This window comes from Dioscorea cayenensis, chromosome 3, assembly GCF_009730915.1.
Source record: "Dioscorea cayenensis subsp. rotundata cultivar TDr96_F1 chromosome 3, TDr96_F1_v2_PseudoChromosome.rev07_lg8_w22 25.fasta, whole genome shotgun sequence".
In the NCBI taxonomy this organism is placed as follows: Eukaryota; Viridiplantae; Streptophyta; class Magnoliopsida; order Dioscoreales; family Dioscoreaceae; genus Dioscorea; species Dioscorea cayenensis.
Genome location: NC_052473.1, coordinates 3,861,293 through 3,878,983, shown reverse-complemented (window position 1 = coordinate 3,878,983; position 17,691 = coordinate 3,861,293). Strand labels below are relative to the sequence as shown.

The window sequence follows — 17,691 nt, the reverse complement described above, 5'->3', positions numbered from 1 at the left end:
CTTTCCATCAATCATAGCTTTGTTAGGAGTTGCAGGAGCTCTTCTTTCACCCTTGTCTAACATATTTATGGAGAAATTGATTAGTGATATATGCAATTATCTATTATTTCCCTCTGAAGAAGCAGTAAAAATTGCAACAACGACTGATTGATTCACTGGAAGCCTTGAAAGATGCTAAGGAGTATCTTGAGTCGATCCAAAATACAATCATGATATTGTTTGAAAATAATAAACAAAACTAGACGGTGGTGGATTTGCATAATAAGCTCAAATGTGTTGGTTACAATATATAAGACTTCGAATCCAAGATAAAGTCCATGCAGCTGGACAGGAAGGTGCAGGAGATCAGTAAGGAGAAAAAATGTCATCTTTCAACACAGCGCAATCCTCAACTCTGCCAAGCGGTTTTTTTCTTTTTGTTTTCCCTCCTTTCTTTTTGGGTTGATTTTTCATGCATCATCCTTGTTAGTGATTGCTTTGTTTTGCATGATGGATAGTGATTTTAGTTTATTGATGCCTGATCGAAATTAAGTTATGTTGCAGATGATGAGATTTTAACAAAGATTACTAGCATTATAAAACAAATAAACAACATCAAATCAAATTTGAAGGATGAAATTATCACGTCCCAGCCCCACAGCCGGGCCCGCAGATAGATCGGCAGCATCCAATGGGACTAGGCCCACTAGGTGCAAGGTCTCAGATTTGACCTGGTCAGAGTCAACCCTAATAAGCAAAATATGAGCAATAATACAGAAGTACAAATAGGATAATGGAAACTGAAATAATACAAGTATGGGCTTTAGCAGCCCTATAGGATACAGAGTCATACAAACAGTCTAGGGACTCGAAATATGTCAACAGAATACAAATCTTACTCACACAAAGAAGATCACTACAAAGATAATATGATAATAGGAAATACGACTCCAAGATACACCTCAATCCTAGACTTGATCTTCTCCTGCGAAAAGGGAATTCACAGAGTGCATAAGCCACAAGGGCGAGTGCATAAGCCACAAGGGCCTAGTAGGATCAAAGAAAAAAAATCCAGATAATGCAAAATAATCATAATAATTTACACAGAAATATAGTAAATGCCCAGAATATAGAAATAACCAGAAATACTAAAAACACGCAGAAAACTATTGTGTACATCTCCTTGGCTAATAACAAAAATCAACAACACGAGGCTGGATCTTCGACTGTGAAGTCGGAATAGAACAGAATAGAATATCAACAACCGCAGCCGGATCTTCATGTGCACATGGCTAGGACTTACTCCTCCTAGCTGGGTGAGCCAGGAATGGAGATGTACTAAAACTGGAGAAATACGAAATACAGACAAGAAATACAAATAAATAATGTAATTAAATAATTAAATACATTAATTAAAGAACAAGTAAATAAAATAAATAAATAAATAAGTAAATAAACTAAATAATTCAATAATTAGGTAAATAACAATCGCCAGAAATACGGAAATAAATAGGTGCGAGAGCCTACCTGGCTCTGAGCTAAGAAGTTGGATTCAATAGATGTCACAACTAGGGTTTGCTGACTGGATCTAACCAATCAAAAGAAGTTAAACTTAGATTACACGCTATTGGGCCAGAACCAAACCCATAACTAAAGCTCGAGGCCTAAATAGGGTTAATCTAAGAAATCAATAACTCTAACACACACGACTAAAAATTCAGAACTTACAAATATCAGAAAATTTTTAGAGGATGAATAAGAAATAAGATAATAATATAATTTTTTAAACATCCACTCACTGAACCACAACATTACCTTATTATCACCAACTAATACAAAAAGGAGAACATGCATTTTAAGACCATCCTTATCAACATGAAACCAGGAAAAGCTTTCCAAAATACCAAAATGATGAACAAAATTTAAAATCTCATACCAATTATATATATCCACATATTCAAAAAATACCTTAATGCTGGAATTTCAAAAGATATGGCTTTCAAAGAATTCACACAACTCGATTGAAAGGCAGAAGAAACCTGATAACTAAACATCAAATTAATCATGGATTTTAAAACCATGCTCGTAACAAAACAAGGTTCAACAAGTCAACAAGTAAAAGGAAAATAATGATAATAAGAGGAAGAAGATGCGGATCAAGAAGAAAGAGAAAGGAAAGAAATAATTTCACTCCATTGAAAAGGGTCTCATGGCTAACCCAAGGCTTCAAAAGACACATGCATATAAATATAAAATTAAACTAAGACTGCATGCTTAAGAACATTTATATATACATAAATATACTGAATTAAATTTAGACTGCATGCTTACCAGGAGAATAAAATAAACCAAGATGTGATTTCCATGCTTGGACATGATAGCAAAATAGAAAGCACAACAGTTATACTTCAGAACTCAGAACCAGAATACATGTCAACATTTATGGATTGCTTGCAAGAAAATAATAAAAACAAAATATCAGAACCAAATAACCATCACAACAAGGCTGCAACTTTGACACCAAGGCCTTCAACGATCTACAAAAGAAAAGTGACCTACCTCTACACTTGCCGAAGAGTTGCCGGAGAAGGCTACTTTTAGACGTCAGGATTTTCAATAAAGAAACTGGCTTTATGCAAGAGAAGGAAAAGAAGAATGAAGCTTTGAAGAGATTTTTTTGCCTTACAATCATTCATCTCCAATCATGCCAACCCAAGCATGATTAACTTTAATCATACCCATGAAATCCAGTAATAAAGCCAAGCATGTGGGGAAGCATGTTGGTAGTCAAAAAAATTCAACCAACTTGGTCAAAGTTCTCTAGTCAAAGTTGGAAAAATTTGACAAACATTACAGAAATAATGTTAGAAGAATGGCTTGACCAAGAAATTTTTCTACACAAAAGAAGTTTGAGTTCAGTAGTGTTCAATAAAAAAAAAAAGCAAGATATGGACTCTCTCCACTACGATATCCTGTGCAGTGGCTCAAATCGAAGGGCTCCTCCCTCTCGACTAGGTTGTGCCCAGCGTCCCAATAGAGAGGACCACTCACTCTTAGTGAGGTTTTGTCCGCTTAGGCACCTCCTATGTGCGGGCGGTTAGCACATAATCCTCACATGAGCATTCTCAACAGCCATCTTCCCCGGAGGACCAAACCTTGGAGTGGATACAAGTAAAGCGTAGAGAACATATCAGCTCCTTGAAGAGACAACAGACAGTGTATTGTACAAGGTTGAAACAAGTCACCGGAACAAAGAGGCCAAGGATACCTGGACAACAAGTAGTATGTGGACATTGTTTCCAAGTTGGACACCAGGCTTTAGAGTGCTAGTACTTATGCATGCACAGGAGATGCGAACACATCGCATCCCAATGCCCCCTCAAGAGTTTGCAAGCTCCTCCTAATTGGCAGATTAACAAAACTACTTGTCAGACACATAAGCAGCCTGATCAGCCAAGGAGACCCTCCTCTTCTCCGAACAGTCTCTTGAGGTTGCATTCATTGTTCAGAGATCAATGGTCTCCATCTCGCCATCACCAGAGACTATTATGTTGGGGAAGGAACTTGAAAACTTAGTGGTCATCAGTGTCACATTGGACTAAATTGGGGGAGAAACATTGCATACCTTGCTCCCGAGTATTTGCAACCTATCATTCATCGGGCCTATTTTCCTTCTGAACTACAACTCTTACATTGTATCACTCTCCAGCGAGGAGGAAGTAAAGAAAGTAAGCAAAATTGGCGAATTAGAGCTAGTTTCAAAACAGGGTCCTTGCAAAGTATCGATGGCACCTTGGTCAGAGGACCTAGGATCGGCAGGAACAGCTTCTTCCTGCAATGGAACATGGGTGCAAATCTAGAATCTTCTGTTGCATGCTTGGAGCTGGACTGTGCTAGTGGAAGTGCTAGTGGATGTTCTTATCTGTCATAATTAGACTACGCAACCGAGTTAAACTCCCTCATGGGATCGACTTCAGCTTGGACATGCACAATTTCATTGTGCTTATCATCGATGACAAGTCCCCCAGCCCGACTTTCTGGCCAGAGCTTGCAAGATACGTAATAGAGGAACAACAGTAGGGCACGGTGGAGTTTACTATTAATTCCCGTGCATCCCAATAACCCCTAAGGTTCACTCAGTGAAATAAATTCAGAGATTGGTGGAAACTTCACACCTCCGTAGAGGCCAAGGTTAAGTGTTAATATAGGCTGGGAACAGCCCCACGACGTGGCTTACAAGACAGAAGTTACAAGTCTTGAGAATTAAGTAATATCAAAACAATACAAGCAAGTCTTGGGAATCAAGTAATATCAAAACAATATAAGTAAGTCTTGGGAATCAAGTAATATCAAAACAATACAAGCAAGTCTTAGGAATCAAGTAATATCAAAATAATACAAGTAAGTCTTGGGAATCAAGTAATATCAAAACAATACAAGGAAATTACTATTTCTATCTTTAACAGTTATATTCCTTGAGAATCAAGGAATATCTATAGAATCAATATTTCTATCTTTAACAGCCTCCCTCAATCATAACTTATCTAAGTTGAGGTTGTGCTTGAAATTTTCCAACTGACGCGCCGAGAGTGGTTTAGTAAAGCCGTCCGCAACTTGATCTCCGGAGGGAACAAATTTAATTTCCAGTTGCTTTCTTGCTACTCTTTCTCTCACAAAATGATAATCAACTTCTATATGCTTCGTTCTTGCATGAAACATAGGGTTTGCTAAGAGATAAGTAGCACCAATGTTGTCACACCACAGTTTTGCAACTTGTGGAGTTTGAACACCCAGTTCCTTTATCAAAGTTTGTATCCACATGACTTCTGCTGTAGCATTAGCGACAACTTTATATTCTACTTTAGTACTTGACCTTGATACTGTGGCTTATTTACGTACACTACATGATACTAGATTGGATCCCAAATAAACAACAAAGCATCTAGTTGACCTTCGATCATCTAAACAACTTGCCCAATCTGCATCTGAAAAAGCATTCATAAGAGTTGATGTGGATTTACTCATTTTTAACCCAATACTTGCTATCAGTTTCACATATCTTAATATTCTTTTCACAGCTATCCAATGCATTGTCATAGGCACATGCAAAATTGACATACTTTGTAAACTGAAAAAGCAATATCAGGTCTACTAAAGGTTAAATACTATAAAGCTCCAACTATACTCCTATATTGTGTTGCATCATGAGACCCCAAAGGTGACCCTTCATGAATTGACAAATTTTTAGAAGTAGACAGCGGAGTACTGACTGGTTTACAGTGTGTCATCCTGACTCTTTTTAATATATCTGAGGCATATTTTGTTTGTGTCAGCACTGTCACACCCACCCCTTCTACCTAGGTAAATGTGGCACCCATCAGTTAAAATTCTCTTTTAACTGTAAACTGACACCCTGTTTTAAAACAAAATCAAACTTACAAATTTCGATTTACAACTTTACACTAACTACAGGTTCAAACACATAAATACAACAAATATAATTATTCTAATTTGCGGGTACAACCGCTACAAGATCACAACAACAATAAATAGAAAGAAAGGGGGGACCCACTGTAGTCCTGGACTCAACCCTGACTAGCTCTATACTTGATCAGGTAATCTAGGGTCTTGCTCCTACAGCTACAACACATTTAGTTGATCGGTAGTGGCTCGATAATTTCAAATAACTAAATATAGTGTATATAAAGTATATAAATATCAATTTCTCAAATAATTTTCCAAGTTTACCAAATACCAGAATTCTAGCAAAATACATCTTTAAAGAACATTTGAAACATAAATTCATCATAGATCAATGTCAAATTAATAGATAATATAATACCATCCTCAAATCCGCGGCCTAAACACCCTTCCTAACTTATCCGCCGTTGCGATTAGGTTGGGAGCCGCTAAGGTTTTATCATCCTTAACGTTGGCCCATCGGTCCCATGTGGTGACTTCGGGATCCTGATGTATAATCTAATCAGGGCTCTACACTCCCACCTGACTTGGAAAAATCAACACTCAGGTCCACCACACCACCTCTAAAGGCTGGCTCGTGGGGACCCACTACTGCAGTAGTCGGGCCTTAGCCCGCTGTCACCATCCAAACTATTATGTAGATGCAGCAATAATACAAACAATCTGAATCATATCAAAGGGTCCTTATCCAAGACAAGCATTCACAGTACAATACATGCATAATACCAGAAAAGTCCAAATCCATGATACTATTCCTATACTAGTAATGGAAACCAATTCCACAAATATTGCCAGTAAAACATTTTAATACACGCACATGATTTCACAAATCATTCCAAATCAAAGCATATGTAACCATAAAAAATAAATACATGAACCGAATAATTAAATCATATATAAATGTATTTTTACTATTTGCAAATACGTATAGTTATACAAAACTGATGTATCAATAAGATTGTCATGGCACATCGATGGCAAATAAATATAAGTATATTCCAACAGTATACACAATTTAACATAATAAAACGAAATAATTAAACCATTATTTCTGAAATACTAGCCATTAAATAATTATTTCAAAATAATAATAGTTAATCAATTATTTAAAATAATAGTCACTACCAACTCAACTAGTTTCCCTTGGGTTTCCCTCTAGACCTGGAATTCTCTCTCTCAAGCCAAATACTCCGGCGAGCTCCCTCCAATAAACTCCAAGTCCTCCACCCTCATACATCCCATTTTTCCTTTTTTTTTTCTCTCGGGTTACTGTAGTAGGATGACGGAGAAAGAAGATGAAGAAACCCTGAAACTCTTGATTTTTCTCTAACTTGTGTTTTCAGCCAAAATTCACTTTTAGTCCCTAGAAATATAATTTCTTACAAAGCAGTCTATGAAAAATTTACCAATGGTCCCTAAATTATGAAATAGTATTGCTTAAAGATCCTCACAAATTGTCCAACGGTTCCTGGATTATAACATAGTATATTAAAAAGGTCCCTTCCATCTTACCTTTCAATTCTTGGTTTCCAGAAACATTTCATATCAATCCCTTTTCTATTAGTCTTTGACCCAAAATTTTTTATAAATTTTCACACTTAGGTCCTTGTTCTTTCTAGTTAGGGTTTCTCAACAAGATTGCTTTGTAGAAAAATCTTACTGTAACTGTAGTAATACCCTGAATATATTTTCCAACAGGTATCCACAGGTTCAGGGTAGTACAAGCACAATACCATCACGTACCTTATTCACCTCTATACCAAGGAAATAGTGCAGGTCGCCCAAATCCTTGAGTGCAAAATCTTGCTTGAGATCTTGAAGTAATGCTAAGGTTGCTTCTTGTGTTGAGATTGCAACAATTATATCATCTACATATATAAGAACAAAGATAACAACATTTCCTCTATTATAGAAGAAAAGATAAGTATCTGCCTTTGATGCTTTAAAACCAAGAGCACACAATTTTGCACTTAACCGTGAATAACACACTCTCGGCGCCTGTTTTAACTCATAAAGAGCTTTATCCAACTTACAGACATAATTTGGGTTGGACCTTTCTTCATAGCCTGGTGGTTGTCTCATATAGACCTCATCCTCCTAAACACCATGAAGAAACGTGTTCTGCACATCTAGCTGGCGAAGGCTCCATCCCCTGGATATTACAATGGACAAAACAACTTTGATAGTAGCTGACTTAGCTACTAGACTGAAAGTATCTTCATATTCTATACCATACCTCTGCTTAAAACCTTTAGCAATTAGGCGAGCTTTATATCTATCTAGACTTCCATCTGACTTTCTTTTTATTTTATACACCCATGTACAATCTATAATATTACTTCCTTTCTGTGGTGGAACTAAGTGCCAAGTATTATTTTTCATTAAAGACATATTCTATATCCATAGCAGCTTTCCAATTTACATATGCTAAAGCTTCTTCTAGATTTTGAGGTTTACCAGTTGAAGTCAAGAAACCATATTTGCCATACCGAATTATGCCATTTATATATATCTTTTTCTTGTGTATCCCACTTTGTAAACGTGTTCTTGGCCGGCTTGGAGATCTGCTAGCGTAGGTCGTGTCGTGTGGGGATGGGCTGGTCGCCAATTGCCAGGGGCCATCAACGCTAGGTTCATCCTCTGACACGATAGTTGATGCTTCAGCTATTACTTCATTATTTGATGCTTCATGTTCTAAATCTTTAGCTATTACTTCATTATTTGATGCTTCATGTTCCAAATCTTCAGCTATTACTTCATTATTTGATGCTTCATGTTCCTCATTTGCTGCCATATTCTCATAAAAAATATTAGTTCCCATGTTAGTTTCATTAATCAATTGACTACCTACATGTTCATCCCCATTATCAAAAGTATTGGAATTTAAGAGTGTAGGTGAGAGAAGAAGAATCTCATAACTTAAACTAGTACCAGCTTTTGAATGTAGTTGTGAGAAAAGAAAAAAATTCTCATCAAAGATAACATCTCTAGAAATATAAACACAACCAGAAGAGATGTCAAGGCATTTGAATCCTTTATGTAAGTTGCTATAACTAAGGAAAGCACACTGTTTGGAATGGAACTGAAGTTTGCGTGTATTATAAGGATGAAGATTAGGCCAACATGCACACCCAAAAACTCGCAAGAAAAAGTAGTCGGGTTTTTCCTGAAAGAAATGCTTTAGGGAAGCAGCATACCAGATAACTTTGTTAGGTATATGATTAATCAAATATGTAGCAGCAAGGAACGCCTCATCCCAAAATTTTAGAGGCATCGAGGCTTGAGCAAGAAGAGCAAGACCAACCTCCACAATATGGCGATGCTTCCATTCAGTAGATCCATTTTGTTGATGTGCGTGAGGACATGACACATGATGAGTGATGTCGACTTTGTTGAAAAAGGAATGCAGCTTTTCGTACTCACACCCTAGTCAATTTGCATAGTGATAATCTTACGATTAAAGAGTCTTATTTTAATTTTAAAAAGATGCTTTAATTATTTCACAATATATGTATCTTAGTTGAATGTCAAGTGTATAATTGTTTTGCATACTGAAAATTGAATCATGACAGATATTGGTAGTAGGGTTGCATGTTCTTTATACCCGGTACTTATGGTCCTTTCTTCTTTTAACATTGTGTTGCTCCAACATATTTAAAATGAAGTCCAGAGCTGGGCAAGCACGACAAGTCCTATGAAAGCTTTGAAGAAAAATGGCATCAGTTTGAGGTTTTCCTAGACAATCTCAAGCACATCAATGAGACAAACAAACAAATCAGCAGCTACTTTCTTGGCTTGAATGAATTTGCAGACATGACTAATGAGGAATTCAAAGGTAAGTATCTTGGACTAAATAGACCTCAACTTCCAACAAGAACTAGGGATGTAAATACTCCAAGCTTCAAGTATGAAAATGCTGTCAACTTGCCAAAATCTATGGATTGAAGATAACTGTAGTAAAGAATTAAGGAGCATATGGTAAGAACCTAAAACTAACCATCTCTAAAGATAAATTTTTTACCTTTGTCACGTAAAGCTAAAACATTGCATGCATGCATAATCATTCAGGTAGTTGTTGGGCATTCTCAACAATAGCTACAGTGGAGGGAATAAACCAAATTGTTACTGGGAATTTAACATCACTATCAGAACTGTTGGTCTAAAGAATCGGAAGAAGAATAGAAGAAGAAGAAAAAAACTGAAGAGAAAACTAAAGAAAAAACAGAGCAATCGAATGCTCAGCCTTATCATTCCCCTTGCATACATACATGACTCCACTACTGACATGGTGAATCTCATTCACCAATAACAACATAGAGAACCAAACAAACTCCTTAACTGCTGACTTGACTCCACTTAACATTCACATGCCATTCACTCATTGGACACAACATAATCCATTCTTTTACAAATATACAAACAACATATCCTTACTTCAATACTAATACATTAAAGATGATACATCCACAAAAGCCACAAACCATACTCCAACTATGACACGTCTTCTTACCTCCTGGTTTCATCAAGCAGCATAACACTTCAATCATCTTCAACACGCTCCCCTGATTGAAGATTGCAAACACCTAGCTTTGTTCTTAGATAAGTAAATAAATTTGTTGACAATGCTTTGATAAATATATCAGCTATTTGTCAGCAGAACTGCAATATTGTAATTCAATTGAGCCATTCTCAACCAGCTCTCTTATGAAGTGAAGTCTTGTGTCAATGTGCTTTGTACAACCATGATTGACAGGATTCTTTGCAATTGAAATAGTGGATTTATTGTCACACATAATGATAGTAGCTTCTTCTTGATTCATTCCAAAATCCTTTAATAATCTTCTTAGACATATAGCTTGACAAGCAGCTGAAGTTGCAGCAATATATTCAGCTTCAGTTGAGGATAAAGCTGTCACATTTTGTTTCTTAGAGCACCAAGAAATGGCATTGTCTCCCAGCATTAAAACATTACCTATTGTGCTTCTCCGATCATCCATTGATCTGGCCCAATCACTGTCAGTGAATCCTATTAACTTAGGATTCTTTGAGGATTTGTACATGATGCCATAATTCACTATTCCTGCAAGATATCTCAATATCCTTTTAGCTACACCAAGATGATGTTTTCAAGGCTTGGACATGAATCTAGAGATTAGTCCAACTGCATATTGAATATCAGGATGTGTGTGGTATAAATAAAAGAGTCCTTCAACCATACTCCTATACCTTTTAGCATCTACCTCTCCTAAACCATCATCTGAGTACATCTTCTCATTTGTATTAGTTGGTGTTGAAACTGTCTTGCAACCTTGCATGCTAAATTTTCTAATCAAACTCTCTGCATATTTCTGCTGAGATATAAACAAGCCATTCTTTACTTGTTTAACCTTTAGACCCAAGAAATATTGCAACCTCCCAAGGTCTATCATATCAAAAGTATTCTTCATCCCTTCTCTAAATTCAGTAATGAGTTCTTGAGAGGATCCCATGTACAATATGTCATCAACACATAAACACACTAACAATATGTCAAGTTCACCCTTCCTTTTAATATACACCGTATGCTGACTCTCATTCTTTTTAGAGCCATGTTCTGTAAAATAGGAATCAATGTGATCATACCAGGCTCGTGGAGCTTGTTTCAAGCCATACAAGGTTGTGACATCTGTATACTTTTTCTTCATTTCCTTGAGATATAAATCCCTCAGGTTGCTCAACAAAGACTTCCTCCTTCAGTGTTCCATTCAAGAATGCTGATTTCACTTCCAATTGAAGAAAATCCAACTTGTAATGAGCTTCCAAAGCAATAAACAATCTGAATATTTCCAAACGAGCAACAGGTGAGAAAGTTTCATCATAGTCGACTCCCGGTAGTTGAGAATAACCCTTGGCTACAAGACGAGCCTTGTGCTTCATGATACTCCCATCTGGATTAAATTTTGTTTTGTATATCCACTTTAGCCCCACTGGTTTTCTTTCCTTCCGGCAATGTGACTAATTCCCATGTGTTGTTTATCTCTATAGCATTGAGTTCTTCATTCATTGCTTCTTGTCATACTTCATTTTTCACAGCTTCATCATAGCTTGAAGATTCTGCAACATGTAAAGCAAAAGAGCATGTTTCATAAATACTTTTTAAGGATCTCACCTTCTTCACAGGTGTTTCACTTGATAAATGCTCTTCTTGTATTAGTGTAGAGTCAAGATTGCCCCTTTCTAGTTCTTCCACAGTAACAACTCTCACTGGTGTATTTGGAGGAGAATTTGATGATTCTGGAATTGAGTTTACTGAATTACCTTCACTTATCATCTCTTGCACATCACTCAATAAAACTGGAGTGTAAACTGCCTTGTTCTCTGTCCAGTCCCAGCTAGCTCTTTCATCAGTAATGACATTTCTGCTGATAATTATTTTCTTTATGAATGGATTATAAAGTTTATATGCTTTGGATTCACTGTTGTATCCAACTAATATATATCTTTCAAATTTAGCATCAAACTTATCTAATCCTTGATCATGAGTAAGAGTGTATGCAACTGATCCAAACACCCTTAGGTGTTTTACTGAAGGTTTAAAGCCTCTCCATACCTGAAATGGTGTCATGTTCTTCAATGCTTTGCTAGGAGAAAAATTAAGGAGATACACAGCTGTTGATACAGCTTCAGCCCAGAAGATATTAGGCAATCCTTTACTTGTCAACATGCTTCTTGCTGTTTCAATAACAAACCGATTCTTCCTTTCTGCCACCCCATTCTGTTGAGGTGTATATGGTGCACTCAATTGCCTTCTAATTCCATTTGCTTCACAAAATTCAGTAAATTCTCTTGACATGTATTCTCCCCCTCCATCAGATCGAAAAGCCTTCAAAATGCATCCAGACTGAGTCTTTGCCTGTGTCTTGAATTTTTTGAAACATTCAAAAGCTTGTGATTTAAGTTGGATAAAAAACACCCAACTCATGCGACTGAAATCATTAGTAAAAAGTATGAAATACGTATTGCCTCCAAAGGATTCAGTTTGCATAGGGCCTACTAAATCAGTGTGTACCAACTCAAGATGTTTAGTAGCTCTCCAAGTACCTTCAGTTGGGAATGGCTTCATAGCTTGCTTCCCAAGTGCGCAACCCTTGCAGACTTCCATTTGATGTATTTTTGACAGCCCATGCACCATGTTCTTGTTTCTCAGCAAACTCAAACTTTTAACATTGAGATGACCAAACCTCTTATGCCATAACATTGTATTCTTCTCACTTTTGACAGTAAGACTATAGTTCTTCACATCTGATATGTTTAATGGAAACATATTATTCATTATCTTAGAGACTGAGACAACTATCTTCCCTGTCTTCTTATCAAAGATCAAGCATGTAGTATCATCAAAATTGACTGAATAACCACTGCTTAACAGTTGGCCTACACTTAAAAGATTATGAGCAAGATTAGGTACAAACTGCACATCATGCAATAATTTTACCTCTCCTTGCAAAGTCTTAAGGGCCATAACTCCTTTTCCTTCAACTTTGATCTCTTTATTGTCTCCCAACATTATAGATTGTTTCTGTTTTTTATCTAGCTCTTTAAACAGACTTCTTTGACCAGTCATATGATTGGAGCAGCCACTGTCTATCAACCAGACATCATTCTCTTCATCTTTAATTTCATGCTGAGCCATAAAGAGATTGGTTGTCCTTTGTTCTTCTGCCACACATGCAGATATATCTTTAAACCAACACTTTGATTTATAATGGCCATATTTTTTGTAATTAAAGAATTGGATATGACTCTTTGATGATTTTGTCTCTCCAGGACCTTGTCTTGGACCTGAACTCCTTCCTCTACCTCGGTTAAAGCTTCTTCCTCTCCAATTAAAGCATTGGATATTTATAATGGACATACTGACTTCCTCTTTCGTTGGAACTCTTCCATAATTCATGAAGTCTGTAAGCATGGCTTTCCAAATATTGTCTTCAGCTGCTGTAATGGAGCCTTCCCATGGTTTGAATCTGCATATTGTACTGTCCTTTATGTGGAATAAATGATGTATAGGTGGTACCCAATCATTCCAGATGTCAGCCATAGCCCGTTAATGCCCTTGGGTAAATCCCAAATCTGCGATAATGAACCTCTTTCAATTTCACTATCTTGTGCCACTAGATTTGATGGTTTCGCCCGTGTCATGCACAGTACCTTGCAAAGTCAAGAAAGATAAAGAAAGTTAAGCTCAAAAAGAAATAAGAAAAATGAAAAGAAAAAATGCAAGAAAAGAAAAATGGCTGGAGCAATAAGCTAGAAGTTTCCTAGAATTCCTTAATATCCCCGGCAACGGCGCCAAAAACTTGATTACTTACCCGCAAGTGTACGGGGTCACCAAGTAATACCTTGAGCAAAAACACAAGGATCGTATTCCACGGGGTTAAGGAGCTCCTATTACTCCTCCATCACTCACTTTCTAACCTTAAAATTTAAGCATGGTATACTAATCTAATACATGCAAGAATGTAAATAAGAACACAAGTTTAGCAATTCCAAGGCAAGCAAGAAAATCACAAGAGCAACGATGATAAGAATAGGCCTAGGGATGAGGATTCCCAAGAGGGCCATCATGATATATGGATGCATGATAATAATGAAACACGGGTGATTTAAACCGACGGACCTCAACAATAATTCAACGCCAATTTCTCGGCGGTTAAACCCTAATCCCATACGAATGATGACAAGGATCTCTCCTTAATCATATTCCTATGATTGCATTAAGTGTATGGAGATCACGCGATAAGGATGCACTAAACCTAAGTTTATCCTCATGGTTCAGAGGGGCTACCGACACCTAATCTCTCGGCATATCGATACAAGAATATCCCTTCTAGCTCATTAGGGATCTAGTATATGCAAGTAGGTCACATCTACACATACAACTCAATAAAGAACTAAGGATCTCTTCATTTTATAGTTCTAGGCATGAAGAACAATGAGATAAGACATAAATTAACTCAAATACATTCCAAATGAAGGTTTAGCATCCACAAAACATGATGAACTCCCCAAGGTTCACCTACATCAGGTGCCCTTGGGGGTCTAGTGTGCCATCATACAAACAAGCATCTCAAACTCAACAAAAACAAGAAGTAAATGCATAAATGACACTCCCTAGTCCAAATGATGATGAGGATGGAGAATGCCGGCCGAATGGTGATTCCTCTAACCCAAGGAAGGCCGAATGCTCCTCCTCCTTGATGATGAAGCTCTCCCATTGAAGTTCAAGCCCTTGATCTCTTCAAGCCTCAAGCCAAAACACTCCCAAGAATGATGTCTTCGTTCTCCTCTTCTTCCTAGTGTTGGCTGCCAAGAATCTCCACAAATGTCTTCCGAAAGTCTGCCGCCAAAAGTCCGTCCGAAGTCTCCACAATCCTCCCCAAAATCACCCTATATACTACTCATCCTCCCCTCAAAATGGTCTTCATCCCGAGTGGTATACCCCTCCCAATGGCTTCAATCCCGGGTGGTATACCCCTCTCTATGAGGACCTCATTTAGGTGGTATACTGGCTCCATAAGGTCCTCATAGAGCCCTTCATTGACACTGTTTAGGGTAGGCAAACTCCACAAATGCTCTCTAAATAGTATCCATACTGGTTCAATGAGCACCTCATTGAACCAGTATGCCTTAAAGCAAAACTTGTTCTCTTCAGTGGCTACAGTAATCATCCCGGGCTCTATACCGGGCAGCATTGAGGCCGTATGCCATGATTCAATTCCTGACTCGAAACTCTCCAGGTGATACAGTGGCGAAGATACAGTGCCACTAGGCATTCCCGTGCCCTGCAAAGCAAAATGATACACGATTAAGCACAAAAAGGGCATCAATTCTAATGAAAATACATGCTAGAGGTAACAAATACATATACTAAACTATGTACATTTAGACACTTATCAGTTAGCTGTGTAAGATCTTTAGCTTCTCCTATAGCAGCAACCAGAAAATTATATCTTAGTCCCAAGCTTCTCAAGACCTTCCAACCTACCAAGGGTCTGGTATTTTATCTCCAAGTCCCCTCATTTGGTTTACAATGTCATTCACTTTGGCTATGTATGCTTGCACTCCCTCATTTTCTTTTCTATGTAAATTCTCAAAAGATTGCCTTAGAGCCTGAATTTTTACAGCCATGATCCTGGGACTTCCTTGGAATCGAGTTTTAAGGATTCCCCATGCTTCCTTTGTAGTATTTGACACTGCAATACATGAGAACAAAGGCCGATGAAGAGCTTGCTGAATTAGATATAATGCACTTGCATCTTTCTTCTTGTCTTCCATGAGCGTTATTTTCTTGTCTTTTGTGAGCTTTGCTTTCTTGTCTTCATCTTTATCTTCATCAAAACCTTTGTCAACTATTTCCCACAAATCATGAGACCTGAAAAGTGTTTTCATCATAACACTCCAGTGTTCATAAGCTTCTCCATCAAAGACAAGAATTAAGGGTTGTAAAATTGTTGGTTGGCTACTGCTTGAAGCCATTCTCTTGAGTGGATGAGCAAATGAGAGAAAGATATTAGAACAATCACTAGATAAACTTTAAGAGGAGATCTGGTGGTCAAAAGGCTCTGATACCACTGTTGGTCTAAAGAATCGGAAGAAGAAAAGAAGAAGAAGAAAAAAACTGAAGAGAAAACTAAAGAAAATAGAGCAACCGAATGCTCAGCCTCATCATTCCCCTTGCATACATACATGACTCCACTACTGACATGGTGAATCTCATTCACCAATAACAACATAGAGAACCAAACAAACTCTTTAACTACTGACTTGACTCCACTTTACATTCACATGCCATTCACTCATTGGACAACATAATCCATTCTTTTACAAACATACATACAACATATCCTTACTTTAATATTAATACATTAAAGATGATACATTCACAAAAGCCACAGACCATACTCCAACTATGACACATCTTCAATCAAGCAGCATAACAAGAGCTCAAAGACTGTGAAACAGAGTTTAACAGTGGTTGTAATGGAGGGCTGATGGACTATGCCTTCTCATATATAGCCTCTAGAGGTGGCCTTCACACTGAGGATGACTACCCTTACATCATGGAAGAAGACACTTGTGATGAGAAAAGGGTAATGCCTATATATTTATAATACATGTACATACATACATACATACATGTGCATTTATTCATACATACATACATATGCATATATTCATACATACATACATACATATATTTGCATATATTCATATATCTAACCATTGATATGGTTTTAGGGTGAGCTTGAAGTTGTGAGCATTGATGGATATGAAGATGTTCCACAAAACAATGAACAGAGCCTCATCAAAGCTTTAGCTCGTCAACCTGTTAGTGTTGCCATTGAAGCTTCAGGGAGAGATTCCCAGTTTTACAGTGGAGTAAGATACATATATTATTTATATATTTCATTATAACTAATGAATGTATATGTATATATATACATTAACTTTTTGATGTGAACTTGAACTATAGGGAGTGTACGATGGATATTGTGGGAGTGAGCTTGATCATGGAGTGGCAGCCGTTGGATATGGAACATCCAAGGGCCAAGATTACATCATAGTGAAGAACTCATAGGGTCCTAAATGGGGAAAGGAAGGGTACATTAGGATGAAGAGGAACACTAGGAAACCTGAAGGACTTTGTGGTATTAATAAGATGGCTTCTTATCCTACAAAGAAGTAATATTATAACACATTAATTTGTTTTTTTTATCATTTATTAATAATCAATCAATATCTATTTTTCTTCTTTGTTTCTTGTTATTTCCATGGAGATGTAACTCTTGTCTTGTTAAGTACATTTCTAATAAAAAGATTTAATGTTTTTAATTTGTTTAATTATTTTATATTAGTGTTTTAAGTATTGAAGCATGTGCAAGACCTTAACATGATTTGATGATGCTATCCCATGCTACATGACTAAGTCCCCAAGTATGCATTAATTTTTTAAAAATTGAATTGTAAAGAAGTTACGGATATTTGAAAATGTTAATAGTAACATTAGTCATGTGAAACTTTGAAAAGTTACATGCTTACATCATTTGTTTTATTTATTTATTTGTAAATAAAGTACTCCCTCCGTTCTTTTTTAGTTATCACATTTAATAAATTCACACCGATTAAAAAAATTGGTTAAAATTAGTTGATTACCTATCTTTTATAAAAAAAAAATCCATTACTTTCCAAAAC

At 36.9% G+C, this 17,691-nt stretch overlaps 1 long non-coding RNA gene and 1 pseudogene across 7 annotated transcripts; one reads left to right on the top strand and one right to left on the bottom strand.

The window, feature by feature from the left end:
• Positions 1-765: 765 nt before the first annotated feature.
• Positions 766-4,133, bottom strand: LOC120257595. Of its 7 annotated transcripts, none has more exons than XR_005535743.1 (3): positions 2,311-4,133; positions 1,507-2,018; positions 766-1,323 (listed from the first exon to the last, which is right to left on the bottom strand). It is a non-coding gene; the product is annotated as an uncharacterized LOC120257595 (long non-coding RNA). The 7 variants fall into 7 exon arrangements; XR_005535744.1 differs by having other exon boundaries at positions 1,507-1,567; XR_005535740.1 differs by having other exon boundaries at positions 766-2,018; positions 2,311-2,429; positions 2,539-4,133.
• Positions 4,134-9,025: 4,892 nt separating this feature from the next.
• LOC120249560 lies at positions 9,026-17,185 on the top strand (annotated as a pseudogene).
• Positions 17,186-17,691: the final 506 nt, after the last annotated feature.